Source organism: Aegilops tauschii, chromosome 6, assembly GCF_002575655.3.
Source record: "Aegilops tauschii subsp. strangulata cultivar AL8/78 chromosome 6, Aet v6.0, whole genome shotgun sequence".
Taxonomy (NCBI): Eukaryota; Viridiplantae; Streptophyta; class Magnoliopsida; order Poales; family Poaceae; genus Aegilops; species Aegilops tauschii.
This window is the reverse complement of record NC_053040.3, coordinates 47,664,276-47,681,274: the sequence shown is the minus strand read 5'-3', so window position 1 is coordinate 47,681,274 and position 16,999 is coordinate 47,664,276.

Here is a 16,999-nt window from a genome sequence, read left to right as displayed (position 1 = left end):
CTAGAATGTAGTAGACTTCGTTGATCAGAACCTAATATGTAAGGTGGTAAAAGGATAATTACCAGTATTCTCATGAATTTCCTAGTGGGTCCGTCGGTGAAAAAAATCTTTTTCTTGGGGTCCCATGAGAATCGGGCCCTGATGAAGTCGTGCTCTTGCTGGTCGGTGAACTCAGCCAATTGGTCTGGGATCCCCTGACGTTCACGTTCTGCGTCCTCCTTAGCCCACACGGGCCTCTTTCCTATGTAACCACGACTTCCAAGGCGGTGGTTCCCCATGTTCTTTGCCTGCAGCTGCTTGGCTCTCTCCGACCTGGCCTTGGCAGCTTCTTCATTGCAAGTCTCCTTGAACTTCTCAAAGTCCTCTATAATAATTTTCAGATTGTCTGCAACAATCTCGGCGTAGGTTTCATGGTCTACTTGAATCGCCTTTTTCACCCTAGTTTTCCAACCGCTCAATGCGTTGCTGAACTTCCCTAGGGCTTTGTTGTTGATTTTTTTCATGGCATCATCATCCCATGGGTCGACTTCGTCATTCCGACCGGGGAACAGGAATCTTGCGTGCAACCTAGTTAGAAGCAGCTTCTTCAAATGTTCATTCTTCCGTATTTTTGTGGTGTTGATGTTAGCGGTATCCCGTAGGATGCATGCTAGTTGGTTGCCGTAACACGCTGCCACTTCTCGCGGCTCTATTAGCTCGAACTCGCCAGGGCGCACCGCCGTGACCACCAGTCTTCCGGTGCCGAGCTTATTTGGGCGTCGTGTCCTCTTTTCCTTCTTTCCCTCACTGGCTTGGGAGGTCCCACCTTCCGTGCTATAGTTAGGAACATCATCAGCGCCAGTCTCAGTGCCGGTGTCGTTGGTGGCATCAGTGTCGGCGCCGGCGCCACCACCGTCGTCATCCGTCATGACAAGGCGGTGCGGACACCCAGCTTCCTGTCTCTCCTGATCCGCTAGAAAGTCGAGGTAGGCGTGTGCTCGACCTAATTGGGACTGAGAACCTCCGGCCTCATCGGTGTCGGTCATGTTTCCTAGGGTTCAATGTCGTAGTCGTTTAATTATCAAGCTTTATATAATAAAGTGAATAATGACAAAAAAAGTGACCTTTGTTTTGCCAGAAATGTCGTTTCATTCCCGTCGCGACAAATCTCAAGCACTCGATATGTCCAACTTTCTAGCACAAGTCATGCCGAAATTCACGGAAAATTTCGGCATGATCTTTGCTAGAAATTGCACATATAGAGCACCTGAAATTTGCCGGAATGGAAATGAATCAAAATTTCTGGCAAAACATAGGTCACTTTTTAACAGCAAGCATTTCAGCACTCTAACAACCATTTTAACAGCCACATTATGAGCACTCTAAGAAGCTGAAACAAACATCACAGACTTTGAGGCTGCTAACATATACACAATCATGATCGTTGCTGCCCAACTGATGCAAAAAAGATCAACTACCATAGTAAAACTGCAAGCTCATTAACCAATCTAACAACTCCACTCCCCACTGCAACATTATGAACACTTTAACAGCCACATTATGAACACTCCCCCTTGCATCATTATGTGCTGACATATGAAGAGGGAGGGAAGAGGGGGTGGCGCACCTCGGGGTTGGGATCAGGGTCGGGGTCGCCGGGGCAGAGGGGGGCCGGGGGGGGGGGGGGGTTGAGGGCGTCCTTCTCCTACTCGTCGATCTGCGCCTAGCTTTGATCTGCAGAAAGACCTAATTTGGTCAGAGAGAGAGAGAGTGAGAGTGACCAAATTTTCAAACACTTCCATTAAAAATCCTCATTTTCAAAATGGACAGCAACATAAGCTAATTTGCAAAAACTGTAATTTTCATTTAAAAACAAAGCAACATAAGCTAATTTTCATTTCAATATTTTTTCAAAGCTCATTTTAATTCTCTGTCAAAACAGAAACCACCACAGAAACCAGCAGAATACACTAACTAAAACTAACAACAATTAAGCTAAGCACCATCACTGGGCTAACACTAACACTAACTAACACTAACAACAATTAAATTAAGCTCGTACGCACGGGGCGGGGGGAGGGGGAGGGGAGGGAAAGGCACCTGTCCACGAAGTGCTCGCTGGTGTTGCTGGGCGTCGCCGGCTGCTTCACGGAGGGAGGCGCTGAGGGGTCGGGGTCGGTGGCCGGCATCGCGGTCGCCGGGGTCGCTGAACCTTGTTGATCTGCAGAGACATACCGGAGCGGGAGGGAATCAGAGAGAGAGAGAGGTGGGGCTGAGGGGTCAGAGAGAAAGGAAGAGGGGGCGAGGGGCCATACCGGAGCGGGAGGGGGTCGGTGGCCAGCGTCAAGGTCGGGGCTGAGGTCGAGTCCAGCATCGGCGGCGGCGTGGGTGGTGCGGCGTCGGCGGCGGCATGGGCGGGGGGGCGTCGGCGGCAGCGTGGGCGGGGCGGCGTGGGCGACAGCGTGGGCGGGGCGGTGTCGGCGGCAGCGTGGGCAGTGCGGCGCCAGCGGTGGCGTCGGAGAAAAGGGGATCGACGAGCGGCGCGAGTGAGAGATAGGAAAGAGGGGAGCTAGCGGACCTGTGCTATAGGCAAGTTAGCTATAGCGCGTGTGGGCAAAACAGCTAGACACACACAAACTTTGGATAATAATTAGTATAATATACAAAATAGCTAGACACACACAAACTTTGGGGATTAGTTTGTCAGCTTGGGCGACGACAACACTTCAGACTGATCTTCTTCCCTCTTTTGTTCGTTGTCGAATAATTGAGCCCATGGTCATGACTTTTCCTTCTCCAGGGATTACGATCTTTCGTAGGTAATGTAGTCTTCACTCTTCTTTTGACATATGTTTCACCGTCATCAGCATCATCTTCCATCATCGGATCACCGTACTGGTCATAGTCTTCCTCGTTGGCGACTCCATCCATTCCGGCGATGCTCCTTTTGCTTCTCCTCACGACAACACGGCTGGGATTGATCGGATCAGTTATGAAGAAACATTGTGTCACGTGTTTAGCGTGTACCCATGGCTCATTTTTGGCGATGGCGTTAACGGTACCGCTATCGGAGTCGGGTATACACATGGTAGTGAAATGTCGGTTTTCTCTGTGTACATTCTTAGCCCATCTAACACGGAACATCGTCGCGCTATGCAATCCAGAGTAGTTAAGCTCCCATATCTCTTTGACCCTTCCGTAATATCTTTCAATTACATTCCCGGTCATGGCTTCCATCGTCACCCCTGAGTTTTGGTCATCACTGTTTATATCTTTCTCCTCCATGTAGAACGTTTATCCGTTGATATCGTATGCTTGATAAGTCGCGAGGTTGGTCGAGGGGCCATGTGCTAAGGCGTATATGAGTGTTCCGTTCGGACAACCCTCTTCTGGGGGATTAGCCAGAACTTGCTCTTTGAACCAACACACGAAAGGGGAGTTGTGCTCTCTAATAACTTCAGCGTCCGTCCTGTACACCCCACGGTCACGGTACTTCTTTGCGATGGTCTCTTTGTGCAGTGTCACGAAATCTTCTAGAATATCTAGGTGTTGTAGCACTACTAAGTTTGCCCTATCAAGGTCGTTTTGACGGCCCGAGCGTAACACATTCACATCCCTACTGCTTGTTGACGGGCAAACCAACAACAGGGTCTTTGGTCAGATAACTCTGACAGAAAGAGATGCACTCTTTGGTCAGATATCCCTGGGCTATGCTTCCATTTGGACGGGACATGTTACGAACGAATCCTTTGATGACCCCATTCATCCTCTCGAACGGCATCATGCTATGCAAGAATGTCGGCCCTAGGTCGATGATGTCGTCCATGATGTGGACACATAGATGCACCATGACATCAAAGAACGCGGGCGGGAAGTACATCTCTAGCTCATTCAGTATGACAACAATCTCTTCCTGTAGCCTATGGAGTTGCTTCACACTGATCGACTTTCGAGAGATAGCATCAAAAAAGTAGCATAGGTCAGTAAGCGTCTCACGCACATGTGTGTCCATAATCCCTCTAAGTGCAACCGGGAGTAACTGTGTCATCATCACATGACAGTCGTGAGACTTCGTCCAACTGAACCTTTTTTCTTAGTGTCCAGATATCTGCTTATCTTCCCACAGTATCCGGAACTAACTTCGATTCCGGCAAGGCACTTGAACAATTGATCGACCTCCTTCGAATCTAAGGTGAAGCAAGAGGGGGGGCAATATTGTTCTTCCTTCTTGTTTACTTTTTGCCCATATCTTCTGTGTCCGTCTCCGTCTCGGCCTCCTCTGACGACCTTTTACCGGGCATTCGGAGATCTTTCCTGATTTTCAAAAATTCCAAGTCTTTTCTTGCCTTCGGCCCATCCTTGGTCCTCTCCGACATGTTCATCAATGTTCCAAGCAAACTCTCAAGGATATATTTTGTGATATGCATTTGATTAAGGCTATGAGGCGTGTCGAGTATGGGCCAGTATTCCAAGTCCCAGAAAATAGATCTCATCTTCCATACCATCAGCAGGGGCTCCGACGCCTTTTTCTTCATCTTTCCCGGCTAGGGGCACTCTTCCCAGTTCTTCAATAACTCATATATTTCTGCACCGCTACGCTTACGTGGAGGACCTCGATGCTCAGCCTTACCATTGAATAGATCTCCACGCTTTCTCCATGGGTCATCCTTCTCGAGCCATCTTCGATGCCCCATGTACACGATTTTCGAAGACCCACCATCTTTCGATAGCTGTAGAGAAGTTGTATCATCCATGCACCTCGTGCATCCGCAATATCCGTGGCACACCTGGCCGGAGAGATAGCCGTAACCGAGATAGTCCTGCACCATCATGATCAGCGCGGCTCTCATGTAGAAATACTCTCCTTTGCTTGCATCCCATGTCTTGGAAGCGTTGTCCATAAGGCCTGTAACTCCACTTTCAGTAACCCGAGATACAAATTTATATCATTTCCCGGTTGTCTCGGCCCTTGAATAAGCATAGCCATGTGTATGTATTTTTCCTTCATGCACAACCAGGGGGGAGGTTGTACATCCATACAAACACGGGCCATGTGCTATGATTGGTGTTCTGGTTGCCAAATGGATTAATGCCATCACTACTAGCACCAAGCACGATGTTCCTTGTATCATTTGCAAAAAATTCAAATTCAGAATTTAATGCTCTCCACTGGCTAGCATCTGCGAGGTGAATCAGCTTCGGCTCATCTCCGTCATCTGGCTTCACCCAATCCGCGTGCCAGCGCATAAGCTTTGCTTCCTTAGGATCTACGAAATACCGCTGTAGACGCGGAGTGATCGGAAAGTACCATACAACTTTCTGTGGAGCTTTCTTTCCGGCCTTTTTATATCGTGAAGCATTGCACTTTGGACAGATGGTTTTTTCCGCATTCTCGTTCCGATATATGATGCAATCATTGATGCATGTGTGATATCTAATATGTGGCAGATCAAGAGGGCACACGATTTTCTTTGCCTCCTCGACACTAGTAGGACACAGGCTTCCCGTGGGAAGAACCTTCTTTAGGTACTTCAGAAGCTCATCCAGGCTTGTATCTGTCCATTTGTTTTTTGCCTTCATCTTTAGAAGTTCTAGTGTGAAACTCAAGCGGGTCACCTCGGGATTGCAACCATCATACAAAGGAGTCATCGAGTCTACCTCCAGTTGCGCCAGTTTGGCCTCCTCTCTAGAAGCAGCTCTGTCGCTAGTCGTCTTCTTGCGAAGCAGGTCTTGAACATCGGGTCCCGCATGGTAGAACTTAGTAGCGACGAAGACGGCGGCATGTCCGCGTCTTCTCCGCCTTGAACTGCCTCTTCGCCATCAACATTTCCGAGGCCGTCTTCCTCTTCGGGCACATAATCGGTCATCTCTTCGTCTTGTGGCCCCATGTCGTTATTTCCTGCCCCGTCGATGTCCTCCTCCTCATCATCATCATCTTCACTTATCCACCGAGTATGTCCATGCATGAGCAGGTGCGCCTTGAATTTACCACCCTGAAAGGGGTCAAGCCTGACTCTTCCTTTGCATTTTCTACACGGACATAAAACATCCTTCAGTCTTTTTTCATATATGTCATCCACGGCGGATTGCCATTATCTTTCCACCTTCCTTCCATTGACCTTCATGATCACCTGTATGCGAAGCAAATATTTTAAACACGTATATATGCATGCATGGTTCAAATTCATAAAAAAAATCCGGCATGACCTTCCCTAAACATAGAACATATTGAGTTTGCATGCCCGAAATTCGCCGAAACGGAATTGAATCGACATTTCGGCAAAACATAGGCAACACATGTCACTCACTTGCCACACACAAGTCGGTATATTCATATCGCACATAGTTTCGGTCCTAATCGCAAACACACATATTTCCATTCTTGCACAACTCTTTTTTTGCTCACCTATTGGTCGAGAGGAATATCGAGCACCTTCTTATAATTAGCTAGTAGCTCTAGATAGAGCTATGAGAGGGAGGAGGGAGGGCATTAATGGAGGGGGTGGTGGAGGGGAAAAGAAGAGAAGGGGAGAAGGGGCAAAAAAAGGAAGAGGAAGGAGGGAGGGCATTAATGGAGGGGGTGGTGGAGGGGCAAAGAAGAGAAGGGGAGGAGGGGCAAAAACAAGTAAGAGAAAGGAGGGAGGGCATTAATGGAGGGGGGAGGAGGGGCAAAGAAGAGGGGGAAGCATTGAAGGACAAGAAAGTGCAAGAGGGAGGGGAGAAAGAAAGGGGGAGGAAGAAGAGGGGGGAAGGTGGCAGATATTTTGGCTGGCGACCATAGCAGTAGCGCTGGGCACCAAAGCGCGCTACTGCTATGTGTGCTAGCCAAAATATCTACTGGTACATAAAACTAGCTATAGCGCTTGCCCAAAAAACACGCTACTAGTAAAAGATTACACATAGAAGAAGTAGCAGTAGCGCTTCTTAGTGTCACCGCGCTACTGCTATTTTCCTAACAGTAGCACTTGTTAGGGTACCAACGCTGCTACTATTTTTTGGCCGGGGGCTGTGGTGTTGCTAACTTACCAGTAGCGTATCCTCTAGAAACCAACACTGCTGCTAAGTTCTTCCAGTAGCGCGGTTTGTAACACACGCTACTGCTAATTATCAGTAGCGTGGGCTCCAAAACACACGCTACTGGTAAACTTCTATGTATAAGCTTTTTCCTAGTAGTGTATTATTGTTGACATTACCCTTGAGGTAAAAGGTTGGGAGGCGAAACTATAAGCCCCTATCTTTCTCTGTGTCCGATTAAAACTCCGTAACCACAAGTATTGCGTGAGTGTTAGCAATTGTGAAAGATTAAATGATAGTTGAGTATGTGGACTTGCTGAAAAGCTCTTACATAGACTCTTTCCGCTATTATGATAAATTGCAGTTGCTTCAATGACTGGGATTATAGTTTGTTAGTTCTCAATGAAGTTTCTGATTCATACTTGACATTGTGAATAGATTGTTACTTTAGCATAAGAAATAACATGAAAATATCCATATATGTTGTTGTTATAAGAATGATCCTGATGCCCTCATGTCCGTATCTTATTTTATCGACACCTCTACGTCTGAACATGTGGACATATTTATTGTTATCGGCTTCCGCTTGAGGACAAGCGAGGTCTAAGCTTGGGGGAGTTGATACGTCCATTTTGCATCATGATTTTATATTGATATTTATTGCTTTATGGGCTGTTATTAGCTATTTTTTTAAATAATTCATTTATTTTATTAAATTACACAAATATTACGCCGAAAAAATATTTTTCACAAATAATACACCGTCGGCCGTCAGCCGGCCGACTGGACCTAATCGGCCCACAGCAGGCCGATCGGCTTGCTGCTGGCCGACTGCTGGCCCGCCTGGCACGCGCTGGCCTCTGATTGGGCTGGCCACGTCGCGAGGGGGAGGGAGGGAGCTGTCGGCACGGGCGTGCCCCTGTCGGCCTACCGCGGGCCGATCGGCCAGCTGCTGGCCGACAGGGTGCGACCCCACCTCGCGCGCGGCTGGCCGGCTGCTCCCTGCGGCCTTATCCTTCCCTTCCTCCCATTTCTTCTGTTCTTCTTCTTTTCTTACCTTCTCCTCTCTCTATACAAAAATGCCACCAATTTATACACCTAAATGAGCAAGTTTTTCGCGATTTTGGAACCGTGAATGGATTCAACTCAGTTAGGGCAGCCAAAAGAGGTCTTGATCTACTGATGGGGTAGCTCGTGGTGGTCGTGGTGAGTATTTTGGTGGAGGTGGTGGTGGTGAAGTTGGGGCAGTGTGGTGGTGGTGAAGTTGGGGCAGTGTGGTGGAGGTGAAGCTGTCGTTCGTCGTTCTTCGTTGGAGGCGGAGCACCGGCAGTTTGGTGGCCGCCGTTCGTCGTTCTTCGTTCGCACGCACGCTTCAAGGGTATATTTCAGCAAACATTTTATTTTTCGTAGGGGCTCCGGTAGTATTTGTTAATATGTTTCGATGTGAAATAAATTAGGTGTGCAATTATTGTTATTTGCCCCGGTAGTATACGTAAATATATTTAGATGTCAACTAATTAGTTGTGTAAAAATGTGTAGTTGCTCCGGTAATATTCCGTACTATATCTGGATGTCAAGTATTTAGGAGTGTCAGTATTTGTAGTAGTTCCGAAAAAAGGTCCGTAATATAGGCAGTCCAGTCAAATATATTAATCTGTCAATATTTGTAGTTGCTACGGCAAATATTCGTAATATACTTGTAGGTGTGTGAATTGTATTAGTTGCTCTGTTAATATTCTGTAACATATAGCTAGGTAATATATAGACATGTCTAATATTTGTTAGTGGGGATATTAAGTTGTTGCTTAATACTTGTATTTCGTTGTTGAAAAACAATAGGTGAGTCGAGATGTCCGATGTAGTGAAGTTCATATTTTACTATGGTCCTCGTACTGTCCAAACAACTGAGATGGGAGCAGATCTGAGTGAATTTACTCACATAGAGGTGCCAATGAGTGCACCACAAACATGGTCTGTCAGTCAGTTGAAAGAATGGATTGCGGCAAGTTTAGGTGTTGATACTAAAACACACACCGTCGGTGTTCATGCATTGTGGACACGGTCAAGTTCAATAATTTACTTTTATTTGAGGCCAATAGAGGGAGACTCCGATTGGGTGCGGTGGTTACAAGGTTGTGAACGAAGGGGATGCAATCCTATTGCTTTAGTGCTTCCCGTCGTGAAGGAGGTCACTGCACATGAAGGCGAGGGTGGCTACGAAGGACAGAGCAGTCAGGTAGAAGGAGGAAATGCTTATGGTTACGAACAAGGACAGAGCAGTCAGGTAGAAGGAGGAAATGCTTATGGTTATGAACCAGGGCAGAGTAGTCAGGTAGAAGGAGGAAATGCCGATGGTGATTACAATGGCGAGGTGGACGCTGACGAGGTAGATGGGCACATGCAGAACCAGATGGAAGAAGAAGACACTGATGTTGAAAGGGGTCATGCCGATGATTCTGACGAGTCAGATGAAGAAGAAAATGCAGAGGAGGTCCCGAATCCTGCATGGTGGAATCATGACTTCTCATCTGCAATGACCGTGAATGATGGACATGATTCAGTCTGGCAATATCACCAGAACAATATTGCGACGGGTGCTATGTATCCGAACAAGCAAGCCCTGATGGATGCAATAATTAATTGGGCAATGTCCACGCAAAGGGTTTTCACAGCTCAGGTGTCCAGTCAGAAATTCCTGACAATGGTATGCAAGAACGCAGATTGTCCCGCCAGGGTGCACGGCTTTCTCCCTAAGTATGGCACAAGTTGGGTGATAAGTGACTTAGTTAATCACACTTGTCTTACTCCCTGCATCCCTCAAGATCATGCCAACCTTTCATCCACGCTCATTGCTCGATTGTTTTACGATGAGATAGTGCAGGGCAAAGCTATGCAAGTGAAGGCAGTCCAGACAAAAGTCTTCGCCAGGTTCAAGTACAGAATTTCTTATGGCAAGGCTTGGAGGGCTAAGCATGCGGCGCTTGAGAGGAGATTTGGTGCTTATTTTGATGCATATGACTCTGTTGTCTACCTCCTCTACACCCTGCAGCAGCGGAATCCAGGCACCTATATCGATATCCAAGACATGTTCATGCCAGAGTTCCCAACTGTGAGGGTGTTGCATCGTCTCATCTTCTCTTTCGGTGTATGCATCGAAGCTTTAAAGCATTGCCGACCGGTGATATGTGTTGACGGTACTTTTCTCACAGGCAAGTACAACGGTCAGATCCTGACGGCCATAGGTCAAGACGGCCAAAATCAAGTCGTCCCACTGGCATTTACTTTTGTGGAGAGTGAGAACATTGAAAGTTGGACATGGTTCTTCAGGCAGTTGAAAATATCAGTTGTGAAGGAGAAGCCCAATGTGTGTAGCCTTCATGACAGGCATGTAGGTATACTCAGTGCGATAAGGACACTGACAAACCCAGGCCCTGAGGAACAAGTTCCATGGCAGGACTTGTAGAGCCGTTGGTGCATGCGCCATCTGGTGGCTAATTTCTTCTCGCAGTTTAGAAATAAGAACCTGATGAATCTGTTCAAAAAACTCTGCAAGCAGAACCAGTTATGGAAGTATAATTTGATACGCGACAGACTTAATGTGTGCACGCAGAGACACGTGAGGGACAGGAAAGCTGCAAGTGATGCAGCGGTGAGGGCACATGTTGAAGCAGTAGCTACACAGTTGGCAACAGGAACAGCGGCCGTGGAGGAGGAGCCTGTTGGGCTATGTGACCTGCCAGGCTTTGACCCACCTGGTACTAGGAGAAGGCTCGGGAGGTCGATTAAAACCTTCGAGCAGTGGATAGAGCATGAGCCTCTGGAGAGGTGGTCTTTGCTACATGACACACATGGAGCAAGGTACGGTGTCATGACAACGAACCTCGCGGAAACATACAACTTTGTCCTCAGAGGAAACCGGGCATTGCCACTTACAACCATCGTTGAGGGTATTTTCTATGGCACCGTCAAGTATTTCAGAGATAGACGTCAAAAAGCAGAGCAGCATATCTTGAACAACCCAAATACACGGTACTGTGAAAGAGTCACGAAGTACATGGACAACAAGATGCAAAAAGCTGGGTCACACACTGTAGTCGCCATCGGTAATCAAGAAAGAAGGTTTGAGGTCCGCTTAGCCAATAACAAATTCGGATGTGCAAATGAGTTGAGGACGCATGAGATGAAAATTGGCAATGAAGCCTGGCCAACGTGTGAGTGCACATGCAATAAACCGAAATTGCTTCACCTACCTTGCTCACATGTACTTGCTACTTGCGGGCAGATTGGAATGGACGCAATATCGTTTGTGTCTCCATTTTTTCTGAAAGAGTCTGTCCTCAATACCTGGACAGGTGAGCTGATGGGTTTTCGATCAATGGGTAATTTCAACAGCGTCAACCCCGCCGAAAGGCGTTACATTCCAAACCTAGAGCATATGCGTACAAGTAGAGGCAGACGGCAGTGTCAGCGCATCTGGAATGATATGGATGAATCTGAAGCAGGAGGTCCGACTAGGCAATGCATTCTATGCAATGAATTTGGCCATAGGGACACTAATTGTCCAACTTTCGTCACTGGGCGTGGACGAGGCAACCGGGGAAGAAGAGGAGGTAGAGGCAGTAGAGGAGTAAGGGCGAGAGGAAGAAGCTAAGCTAGCAGTAGTATGTTCTGAATTTGTATTAAGTGTGGTGTGGCACTATGTTCTGAATTTGTATTAAGTGTGGCACTATGTTCTGAATTTGTATTAAGTGTGGCACTATGTTCTGAATTTTTATTAAGTGTGGCACTATGTTCTGAATTTTTATTAAGTGTGGCACTATGTTCTGAATTTGTAATAAGTGTGACACTATGTTCTGAATTTTTATTAAGTGTGACACTATGTTCTGAATTTGTATGCATGCGGCCCTTGAGAGGAGATTTGTATTAAGTGTGACACTATGTTCTGAATTTTGTATGTGCAGGAATGTCGGGATTGTGGTTGCTGAATGGGGACATTGATAGGGGTCATCGTGCTGCGATATGGTATGAGCGCAAGCTTGAGCCTCTGGTCACTCGCACTCCTAAGGAAAACTGGATGATACACCCAGCATGGCTTTAGCGGTACGTGCTTTATTAATTTGCACACTGACATGCATATTAATGGTTGAAATGGGAGACACTAACTGAAATGTTCTCTGATGAAGGTTGAAATGGGCCGGCCTTTTACCTTTCGCGCGTCTGGTTGAGTCTATCCCGGGTGAGAAACGCCTCGCCATCGATGGGTCGTTGCTGAGCTGCTTAGTGGACCGTTGGAGGCCAGAGACCCACACGTTTCACTTCAGATGGGGAGAGATGGCTCCTACTCTGGAGGATGTGTCACTTTTGCTCGGACTACCGTTGGCAGGTCATGCCGTAGGACCGTTGGACGCACCGGCTGGTTGGGAATGAGCTCTTACACAACGTTTTCATGGTGTTTTTCCGGATGCTCCGGATCCGGTATGGGAGCATCACGGACCTAAGTATGAGCGGTTGCTAAATTTCCGGGTAATTTCCCCTACCTATTATCTTCAAGTTATCGTGCATACAGTTTTACAGAAAATAATTGCGGCTTACTAAAACTTTCTCTTCGCTTAATGCAGATCCAGAACTTCCGGGCGCCGTTGACTGCAGAACAGATCACTCGGAGCCTGGAGGCCTACTTAATGTGGCTTTTCGGCAAGGTGATGTTCACGAAGAACCATGTCACCACTATTAGCGCGCTCTACATCCCTATGGCACTCGAGATAGTGAGCGCTCAGACGGCGGATCAGATCAGACAGAGGAGTTGGGGTTCGGAGGTCTTAGCGGCTACATACCGAGGTATGTGCAATGGTTGCCAGCTTACATCGAGAAAGCCAGCCCTTCTTGGATGCCCTCTATTCCTACAGCTGTGGTCGTGGGAGAGGTTCTCTATAGGGCGACCAGATCACCAGGACAACTGCTGACTGGCTAGTTAGACTAGAGCCGTATGTTATAGAATGGGAGACATCAAACACAAATCTATGGCACGAGAATCACAATTTCGATCTTGATGAATTCAATCTCTATTTGCGGCGCTACATGACCGGAACACGGTTACGCATCGTTGAGTACTCCCACCCAGAGGAGATACAGGATCCTACTCCGTCGGATATGTACCCGAGCTATGATACTTCGGGCTCTAGGCAGTACGCGGTAAGATATATTTTCTTTACGTAATGTTGTCACATACTTTGACATGCAAGAGACAGACATTATTAATCGTCATGGAAATTTGCAGGCTACCTTGACACGCGAACTCTACGACGACGTGACCACCTTTGGACGATCACTATCGTCTGGACCTCTTCTTCAGCATCGTCCAGTGCTACAGCCCTTCTTGGAAAGAATTCAGAATAAGATACGGACTGTGTATGAGGCTATCACGTGCACCCGGAGAACCGATGTTTTTCAGCACCAGCAGGAGCAGCCGCGTCACTCCATGCACCGACATCAACCACGTCCACGTCTAGCACATCAGCCGACAACCAGGCCACCCCGTCCTGACCAACCTGGCAGTTCTACGTGGCACCCGCAGCACTATGGTCCCACGTCGAGCTTCGTGTTTTCTCCACGGCCATAGCAACAGGGTCCCTCATCGAGCTTCGTGTTATCTCCACAGCCACACCAGCACGGTCCCTCGTCCAGTTTCGTGTTTGAGCCAGAGCAGCCATCACAGCCAGCAGGTATGTGTCTTCATATTTATTGTTTTTAATATTAATTGACGCGACCTCATTCTTCATGATGAAACGTTCCATCGTGTAGGAGCCTACGGATATCACGCGTCTATGTCGGCATCACAAGATACGTGGGGGAGTGATCAACATCCCGAGGAGAACATACAGGCTCAAATGTCGCAGCACACCCAGTGGATGAACATGTTTTCGACTCCTCCACCAGGCCCCACACAGGATACACAGCATGACCAGGGAGAGTCTGAGATTCCTCCTCGTCACATTAGGGCACCCGACAAGTTGGGATGGTCGCCGCTTCCAGATCTGCCTCCCTGCCATGCCAGACGTCGTCACTGACGCTTCTATCTATCAGTAGAGACATTACCATCTATTTCTGTGTGAGACTTATGTCTATTCTATGTATGACACAAATGACTATGTACTTATGTATGAGACATATGCGTACTCTATTTTAGTACTCTGTTATCCGAACTACAAGATCATATTTAGATAGAAAATAATACTCATACAACGAGACATTACAAACAACTAGATAGAACTACATCTAAATTAAATGGTACGTAACTGAACTCACAACATACAGCATAAAAACTACATGAAGTCATCATCGTCATCATCGATCGATGCAGAACTCTTGCCCTTCGACGATGAAGAACTCTTGCCCTTCGACGATGCAGAAACCTTGCCCTTCGATGATGAAGAACTCTTGCCCTTCGACGATGCAGAACCCGGAAGCGGCGGCATGAAGATATCATCTTCGTCCTCGCTCTCCTCAGTCCATAAACATGGATTATTTGCTGCAATCCTTCTGAAAGTTTCACTCTTCGGCACCACTACCTTCTTCCACCTGTCATGCAACCTAAGAAGTTCTTTACGTACCTCCTCATAGGTCCTTTCAGGCCAACAGACCTACGTAATTGGTGAGCCAACTCATTCATTATGGTGTCACTACCGGTGAGTTCGTCCCATGGAACTATCCTATTATCCATCCTGAAATCGGTAGCTAGCCTCAGAAGAGTCCTGCTCATCCCAGGGTGATAACTACGATCGAAAGGATAATGGGACATCTCAACTACACTACATTGGAATGCTTATCCACCTCCGTCTGAAGGGGGTTTATAGGTAGAGAGGAGAAAATGGCGGGAAAGAACGACTGCGGTATGGTGGGAAAGGGTTGGCGGGAAATGGGTGGCGGGAAAGGGGTGGCGGGAAAGGGTTGTGCGGAATACGTCATAGTTTAAAAAAAAAGGGATCATTCGGAAAAAAATGGTGGCATGCACCAGTCGGCCCACAGCAGGCCAATTAGTCCTTGTCGGCCCACTGCAGGCCTATCGGCCAACTGCAGGCCTATCGGCCTGGACCCTGTCGGCCAACTGCAGGCCGACTGGACTTGATCTGGTGGCCGACAGCCCAATCGGCCAGCAGCAAGCAGATGGGCCACCAGTCGGCCTGCTGTGGGCTGACTAGGCTCAGTCGGCCTGCAGCAGGCCGACGGTGAATTATTTTCGAAAATTATTTTTTCAGCGTAATATTTCTGTAATTTAATAAAAAAATGTATTGTTTAAAAAAAATTAGCCTGTTATTACACATTATGCCACAGTACTTATGCCTATTCTCTCTTATTTTATAAGGTTTACATGAAGAGGGAGAATGCCGGCAGCTTGAATTCTGGGCTGGAAAAGGAGCAAATATTAGAGACCTATTCTGCACAAGTCCAAAAGTCCTGAAACTCCACGGAAGTTAGTTTTGGAAATAATAAAAAATACAGGACGAAGAAATTACCAGAGGGGGCCACACCCTGACCATGAGGGTGGGGGGCGCGCCCCCTGCCTCGTGGGCCCCCTGGTGGCCCTTCGGTGCCCATATTCTGCTATATGAAGTGTTTCATCCGAGAAAAAATAATAAGGAAGCTTTCGGGAAGAAACTCCGCCGCCATGAGGCGGAACCAATGTAGGGCTCCGGCGGAGCTGTTCTGCTAGGGAAACTTCCCTCCGGGAGGGGGAAATCATCGCCATAGTCATCACCAATGCTCCTCTCATTGGGAGGGGGCCAATCTCCATCAACATCTTCACCAGCACCATCTCCTCTCAAACCCTAGTTCATCTCTCGTATCCAATCTTTGTCCCAAAGCCTCAGATTGGTACCTGTGGGTTGCTAGTAGTGTTGATTACTCCTTGTAGTTGATGCTAGTTGGTTTATTTGGTGGAAGATCATATGTTCAGATCCATTATGCACATTAATACCCCTCTGATTATGAACATGAATATGATTTGTGAGTAGTTATGTTTGTTCCTGAGGACATGGGAGAAGTCTTGCTATAAGTAGTCATGTGAATTTGGTATTCGTTCGATATTTTGATGAGATGTATGTTCTCTCTCCTCTAGTCGTGTTATGTGAACATCGACTACATGACACTTCACCATTGTTTGGGCCTAGAGGAAGGCATTGGGAAGTAATAAGTAGATGATGGGTTGCTAGAGTGACAGAAGCTTAAACCCTAGTTTATGCGTTGCTGCGTAAGGGGCTGATTTGGATCCATATGTTTCATGCTATGGTTAGGTTTACCTTAATACTTCTTTTGTAGTTGCGGATGCTTGCAATAGGAGTTAATCATAAGTGGGATGCTTGTCCATGTAATGACAGCACCCAAGCACCGGTCCACCCACATATCAAATTATCAATGTACCGAACGTGAACCATATGAACGTGATGAAAACTAGCTTGACGATAATTCCCATGTGTCCTCGGGAGCACTTTTCTCTATATAACAATTTGTCCAGGCTTGTCCTTTGCTACAAAAAGGATTGGGCCGTCTTGCTGCACCTTGTTTACTTTCATTACTTGTTACCCGTTACAAATTATCTTATCACAAAACTATTTGTTACCTATAATTTCAGTGCTTGCAGAGAATACCTTACTGAAAACCGCTTGTCATTTCCTTCTGCTCCTCGTTGGGTTTGACACTCTTACTTATCGAAAGGACTACGATAGATCCCCTATACTTGTGCGTCATCACGGTCTCGCCACTCGCGCCCGAAGTGGTACGAGTGGAGGCGCCTATCCCGTTTACGCCTTCGACGTCACCCCCCTGGTTTTCTGTTTTATTCAAATATTATTAAGAAATTTGACGAAACTTTGACCAGCCACCATTTCTAAACCATAAGTCCAAATGATTTGATTCTTTTCCAATTGTCTTTGTTTCAGATAGCTCTAGCAGCACACCAAGGGGTGGATTTTTCCTTGCTGTCTAGAATTTCGGGTGCTATTCAGACAGG